The sequence below is a fragment of the Camellia sinensis genome, chromosome 1 (assembly GCF_055761805.1).
Source record: "Camellia sinensis isolate YWXY chromosome 1, ASM5576180v1, whole genome shotgun sequence".
Taxonomy (NCBI): domain Eukaryota; kingdom Viridiplantae; phylum Streptophyta; class Magnoliopsida; order Ericales; family Theaceae; genus Camellia; species Camellia sinensis.
In genome coordinates this window covers 153,124,122-153,132,170 of record NC_138961.1, presented here as the reverse complement: position 1 = coordinate 153,132,170, position 8,049 = coordinate 153,124,122, and the positions used below count along the sequence as shown (strand labels likewise).

The window sequence follows — 8,049 nt, the reverse complement described above, 5'->3', positions numbered from 1 at the left end:
TAAATATTATCTATACTTCGTCATCCAGGGCGGACCTATAACAGAACAATAATTGTTAATCCTCTTCGAATGTGTCAAAAATGAAACTCATAAAGATGTATATTTTTTTTTTCTTTAGGCGAAACGAATCACACCATCGAACTCAGAAGGTCAAAATTAGTCAACAGTGATTAAATAGAATTTTTCCTGAATCAATTTTCGGACAGTCCAGATGTCCGCGCACTGCGTTTTATCCGAGCAATGCAATTTGTGGTGGTAAAATCAGCCACCATGGCTGTAATTTCTTGGTGAGGTGAAAGATATATCCATCTCACTCCCTTTTTTACCACATACTTCACCATTCAATCCTAGCCATTGATCCTATCTATCCCTTTCTTCCTATAAATATCCTATATGTATAGAAACTTCATCTTCTTGCTAAAAATCTATAGATTTAAGAGAGAAAATCAAACACTTTCATCTTTGTTCTTCAAGCTTCAAGTCTAGGTAAATTCCTCTCTATATCTACTTCAATTCCATAAGTTAAAGCCTTCATTTCTTTCCTTTGATTTCATGTTACAATGAACCATGAATCCAAATCCTAAAATACAGATTTCGACTTCATTTCCTCCCATTGATATCATGTTGCAATGAACCATGAGGCTAAAGTTCATAACAAGGATTTTACCCAACAAACAGTTTTTTTTTCCTAAACAAACAGTCTACTTTGAAAATTTGTCAAAAACATATTTAGGCCACTTTGATGGTTGATTTTTGGACTAGAGTTAAATTAGAGTGTTATCTTTCCAACCCAATTTGTTTCAACTCGATCCAACGGCTAGATTGTTGTGGAAATGATTTTTTTAGAAACTGCAACTAATCTGGACCAGCTTTGTTTTATTGCCATTTTACCCTGTTTATGAGCATTTTTCGGAGACAAGTACTCATGAAAAAGTTTCATAACATCTTGATTGATAACCCTGTAAAATTTCAAAATATTTCAAAGTCCTTTGATTAGGATTTTAGCCTCTGATCTAAAGTGCTGCAAACTAAGAATTTCTGAACCATAAGAGAATGACCCCTTTTAAATTGTACACTTTAGGATTATGGTTTGAATATTTATTTCATGCTTAGAATTAATTCCTAGACCTACTATAATGTAGTTTTTCATACGTTGTGTTTAGATCTCAGTTCCGGTTGATTTTACCAAACTTCGTGTACATTTAGGTGAGTTCATGCTTACGCTTTTTACATGTATTTGAATATAATGACATGCTTTGATCGATAAATTATTTTGGATCATGAGATTGCATTGATTTATGAATAACCGAATAAACAAATGATTTTGAACTTTAGCAAGTATGCCTATGATTGGAAAAGTACCTCGAATACATTTTGAAAATCATGTTATGTTTAGAAAACGTGAGCTAACTTGATAAGCCGACTCACACGTATTGCTTATATACATATGATTTTGAACTTTAACAAGTATGCCATGGTTAAGACATTGTTATAAAACTCTTGCAAATGTAATAACGTACATTCGAACGGAACATCCCGGACGTTGGGGGAAATTAAAGATACCAACGGGTAAGGCGTTATAAGGGTGGTTGTTGGAACGCGGCCATCGTCCATTGGCATGATCATGACCACTTGATATTAGTATGGGTAGCTCCCTACTTCTCTGACAACATATCCAGTCGAATGGACATATGTATGTATATTTTGATATATATATATATATATATATAAGAGCATTTATTTTGTCTTTTCAGCCATTGGGCTTTTGAACATGAACAGTTATGCTTGAAACTTGAAATATTTATGTTTGAACCGTGGGAAACTTGTAAATTGTGTAAATATGTTCTCACAAGCTTTATAGCTCACGGGTGTGTTACTAACCCATTTCAGGTAAGGAGAATGCTTAGTGGATAACCAAAGGCCTATTTTTGTGGTGTCTCGTGGCCTGGGATGGATTCTAGACCTATAATTTTATATAAGTCATGTATTACCTCTTTTTTTGGTATGGGGCCAAGTTATTGTTGTAACTTAACTTTCCTTTATGACTTGCATGACTTATATAGCAACGCTCTAGTTAAATGTAATCACCTAGTATTTGCAATGATTTATTTATTTGTTCTCTAAACTAGTTAGTAGTAGGCCTAAGGTGCGAGATGAGGCGCTGACCGGTCGCGATTCCGATTAGCCCCTATTTCGGGTCATGACAGGAAATGTTGTGTGAAGGAATTGAAAATGGATATAATATTGCACTGCATTAATTGATACATTGACATATCAGTTCATTGATAATGAAAAGCTTTGAAATTTGATTTGAAAACTTTGCAATGAAAAAAGAATGCTAAGAAATAAGTTTTCATGAAATGATTTTGGAGTAAATACGGTGGTAAGTCTTGAAAGGTGGTGTAGATTATGGGTGTCGAGCCTTCCAGTTAATACTGGTAAAAATGACAGATTAAAGGTGTCGAAACTTCCGGTTAATACCGGTAAAAATGACAAATTAGTAGTACTGGTATAGTCTACTTGCAGACACTGACCTAGGGATTTACGGAATTGTATTTACCGCCCCTTGAATTAAATTGATAAATTTTGAACAATTGAAGTTGCATAACATCATTGAGCATGATGATTTTTAAAAGATGAAGAGGTGTTTTGCTTTCAAAAAGGCATGGCATAGCATAAGCATTCCACCTCACGAGACTTATGTAAAATGTATATACTTTGTTAAGAATTCTCTACTGAGCTTTATGCTCACACTACGAGATTTTTGTATAGGAAAAGATGTGGTGATTCCGCCTAACTGAAGGCGTGGAAATGTGTGCAAAGAGCATAATGTACTCATTTGCTGTGACTTTGATTGTAAGCTAAGGGTTTTGTATGTGTGAGTTTGAATGACCGTTTTGTGTAATCAGACTCAGGCCTTGGAACTTGTAAACCCTTAGAAGTATTTGTTGTTTTAATTAATTATTGTTGGATTAATTGTACTATCGCATAAAGACTATTTACATCATGTAATGCAAGTGTGATGATTTATTATCAGTTTTACTTTAAAGGGGCCATGATTATTGTATTATCATTTGGGCATGAAAATTGGAGTGTTACAGTGGCTGAAAATTAAAATTAGTGACATTTTTTGTGACGGATTTTTTAAACTGTCCTTGAAACTTATAATTAGTGATATTTTTTGTGACAATTTAAACTGTCGTTAAAAATTAACAATTTAGTGACGTTTTTTAATAGTGTTTGAAAAACGTCATTAATTATCATATGACGGTCATCAACCAAATGCATGGAATTGGAATTTGTTAAAGTTGAATTGGATGTGATTCATGAAGATGAAGTTTGATATTTTAGAAGTGTTTCAATTTTATTTCATGGGTTTGTATTGAATGAAGTATAAGTTTGACAATTTTATTTTTTTTAATTGCGTTTTGGTCTTGGATGAATGTAACTTAATGCATTTTTATTTTTTTTTTGGCATTTTGGATGAATGTAAGCTAATGAAGAATTATTCTGTTTTTTTTTTTTTTTTTGGGTTAGGAAGGATAAATGTTTAATTTTTAATGTAGGATTTTCTTATTTGGATTATGAATGATGAATGTAGGATAGGATGAATGCAAGTTAATGATAGAATGTAGATTTTGAATGATTTGTTTAGGTTATGAATTGAATTTGTTGTTTTTTTTATTTTATAAGTTTTTTTTTATAAGTTTTAGTTCATTAATTATTAATGTTGGAGTATTTTAGAAAATATGAGAAAAAAGGTTCAAAATAAAGATTGGCAAAATGGGAGAAAAAAAAGGTTTAAAAATAATTTTTTGGAAAAAAAGTTCAATCCGCAAACCGCCCGCACACCCGCGAACCCTATCCGCACAAACCGCAAACCGCATTACGGGCGGTTGCGGGTTGATTTTTCCCCAAACCGCATAGATGCGGGCAGGTCCAAACCGAACCGCAAACCGTCCTAAACCGAACCGCGGACACCCCTAATATGACCTATTGGACAATAAGACAACCTATTAGGATCTACATGTATGTCCTCCATTTTTTAATGAATGATATATATATAGGGTTTGATAAAATGAACGATTTAAATTATCAAAATCCTAAACGATTTGGATCATCAAAACTGAACCCATGATTAACACTCTCCAGTCCAGATTTAGATAGGAGGGAAGCCCAATCCTTATTTTCTGTAATAAGTTTTGTAATTAATTTTGTATTGTAAAATTATTACGGTGCACAAATTTATTAACAACAAAACACACCACAACTCTAATATGAGATTAGCACTTAAAAGAATGATTAATGTTATGGTACCAGATTTGTTATCATAAAAATTGTTAAGAATGTTGCATTGTGTGTTGTAATAAATCTTATCTATACAATATAAATTCTGAATAAATTTTTAATTTTTTTAAATTTGTAGTGTTAGTTTATAAGAATAGCAATCTCTTCTCTCTTGTTTTTTTAGATAGGATAAGAACAACTATCTACGAGACCGGAATAGGTCAGAAAAAAAAAATATATATATATATATATACATATATAAAATGAAAAATGGATTTATTATGTGTACCCATGGCCACATTTTAATTTCTGAACTGTTTTTTATTTGTATTTTATTTTTTAGATGGAACCCTAAGCCCTGGCCTTTGTCTTTGGAAGTTCGTAAAATAGCATGGGCTACTTACCTTTTTGGAATCACTTTTTCTCATCACGTCCACTGTCGTCGCAATTATACTCTCCTGGACGAACCATGATCTGTCATCCCTTCGAAAATTAGAATTAAATAAAATTAAAAAAAAAAAAAAGTTATATGTAAGGTCTCACTTGGCAAGTGACTTTTACAATGAAAAAGTTAAAAAATTATTAAAAAAATTAAAACTCAATAATTTATATTAAAAATTTAATGATTTTTCTTTCTCTTTACTTTTTGTACATCTTTTCGTAAAAAATTAAAAAATAATTTCAAACATATTATTTTTTTATATCATATTTTAGTCAAAAAATCAAAAAATCATTAAAAAAACTTGTTTCCAAACGAAGCCTAAAAATAAGTTTGGACTTTTTACAATGAAAGAGTGTAATGGTATTATAGATTCAAATCATAAATCTCTCACGTCCCTTTTGGAAAATAGATTGTAATTCACTTCCCAGATTATAATTATAACTCACTTCCTCTCTCACAAAAAAGCTATTTATAAGCAACTTTTAACCAAAAAACTGATTATAACCATCTTCTCAAAATAGCCCTCAGCTATTAACTGTTTCAAGTGAAAACTACATGCACTCCTATGTTAATACAACAATGCTACATACCACTAAAAGTGGGGCTCTAAAGCACTACTAATAGGTTGGCACACACTTTGAAAAAAAAGACAAGGCATATCAACACTGTGACAATGGGTGGGGTCTACTGCCATATCATTAATGCTACCACTAATTAGTGTTCTCAAGTATTTTTTATGTTAATAATACTGTCTATAAAGGATTGCCTTAAGGGACATAGAATTGATGATGGAGTCAATCAAAGAAAACATAAATTAAATAATTAGATTATATATTTATATATTAATCCTTAGGGATTAGTTTAGTGGGTACAACTTGATGGTTGGGGATGTGCTCCCTCCAAATTTCAAGTTCAACTCCTTAGGGACATACATGCGGTTCTGCCTAAGATTTACCCCGTCCTTATGGTAGGAGTACTTTGCTTTGGTCCCAAGATTAGTCGATGTGTTCGTAAATTAGTCTAGACACTCGATCATAAAAAATGTATACACGTGTATAATTTTTTTAATTTTAATTTAGAGCTTGTTTTGCATATTGGATATTAGTACACTTTTTTTTTTTTTTTTATCTTTTTATCTTTTTTTTGGATCATATTGCCTCTCTGCCTTTTTTACACATCTTTTCGTAAAAAATAAAAAAATATATACTTATTTAAATCATTCTAAATAATTCTTTAGAGTTCAACCATTAATCTATCTTCCAGTTAAAAAAAAAAAAAAAAAAAAAAACCATTAATCTATCTTTTCTTTGTTAAAATAAAATAAAATAAACAAACAAACTGTTACGGATGCGCTTGTCCGCATGAACTAATATGATAAATATAACTATACCATAAATTCAGAAAATAATATTGAGAGAAACAAATTTATACATCACAATTATTTTGAATATAGTCCATACCTCACTAATTTTAAATATACATCATACAACTCCTTTCAGGATAGATTTCAGAATAACTTTGCATTATCCATAGCATTTCTAAAAAATAATTACAAAAATATTAGATACACAAAATTATAATACAAAAATTACACTGTATAGTTTATATTGGGGATGTTTGGGAAGTTGATTTGGTGTTTTTTTTTTTTTTGGCTAAAATAGTTAATAAAGGTAAAATATGTTAAAATAATCAATAAGACAAAATATCACATTCAAACTATAATCATTTAGTTTTTTTTTCTCACAACTATCAAATCAATTATAAAAATAGAAATAGAAAATAAAAAAAACCCAACTATATCATCCCAAAATAATTTTTTTAACCAAATTAAAATAATTAAAAAATCAACTAGAAGTTCTAAAATTAACCTATTTATTCAAATGTGACAAGTGAGGATAAATACTTAATGTGCACCGACTATTTTTATAATAATAAGAAGAAGAATAATAAAAGAAAGAAAGAAAAACCCACAACTTCTTAATATACATACAAGGGACAAATGCAAATGACATCTTGTTTGTGTTGAAGAGAACCTTATACCTGCCGGTATCTTTGACAAATTTAATCTCATCCTCTAGCTTCTTTTCTTCTTCTTTCTTTGTTTGAAGTTTAGGCATTCAAAGGGATTGAATCAAAGGCGAAAAGATTTCAGACCAGATCTGAGCCTATCGATTCACCCATGGAAGATTGTTCATCTTCTCAATACCTTAGGTTTGACATCATGCCTGAATCTCCATTCGCTGAGATAAATTTTCGTAAACAAGCTGATGAGAATGTGAAGGAAAAATCTTTGGAAACTGATTCTTGTAAAGGATTTAATGATGACGAAGGGTTTACTTCAAAGGCGAAAACGGAGGCAGGAAAGGAAAAGAGGTACATAGGGGTAAGGAAGCGGCCCTGGGGAAAGTATGCAGCGGAGATACGTGATTCCACGAGGCAAGGAGTGCGTGTATGGCTCGGAACATTTACTACTGCAGAGGAGGCTGCTTTGGCTTATGACCAAGCTGCATTTGTGATGCGAGGCGAATCAGCTCGCCTCAACTTTCCTGCTGACAGAGTCCAGGAATCGCTTCGTGACATGAAGACGATGAAGTCCAGCAGCAGCAGTTGTGAGAATGGTGGGTCCTCCTCCTCCTCCTCCTCCAACTCCCCAGCAGCAGCAGTAGCAAATATGTTGGTATTTGAGTTTGAGGACCTAGGAGCTGATCTCTTAGATGAGCTCTTGAGCTCATCTTAAAGACCTACTCATGGAACTTGACTCAATAATACATCACTCCTCTCTACTATGCACTTCCATATCATTCATGCCGCTCATACTTACATATATCTTGCTCATCACCTATTACAACATTATATATATATATATATATTGTATATGCTCATCTCATTTCTAAATCAAATAAAGCAATTCTATTTCTTCTTGTTATTTTTACCTAAAAAACAAAATTGTAGATCTATACCGATTTAAATCTAGGACAATTGCTCAAGTACTCATAGAGAGAGCAATTATGTGAGCGAGATTTCATATTCAAATTTATGAAGAAACGCTGATTTGCCTTATGGTCTTGATATGCACATGATTTGACTTATAAGTAGATGCCAATATAGTTCGGATGTATTTTTTAAACTATGATCCAATTTTTATCAGGCCTTTTCAATTGTTATGTTCTTTTAATAAAATTATTCTTTGTTGATAAATAAAAAAAATTTAAAAAAAATTTACACATAACTGCTATTTTGTGTAAATATATATACTGGTTTAGCTACTTAATTAGTATAAAATTTTTTTATAAATTATATTTTTAGTTTTAATCCATTCA

General features: G+C 31.6%; 1 pseudogene across 1 annotated transcript; it reads left to right on the top strand.

Annotated features, from left to right (window-relative positions):
• The first annotated feature begins 6,695 nt into the window (after positions 1-6,695).
• LOC114262009 (ethylene-responsive transcription factor ERF098 pseudogene) lies at positions 6,696-7,789 on the top strand (annotated as a pseudogene). The gene has a single exon (XR_014340203.1). The product of XR_014340203.1 is annotated as an ethylene-responsive transcription factor ERF098 pseudogene (transcript).
• Positions 7,790-8,049: the final 260 nt, after the last annotated feature.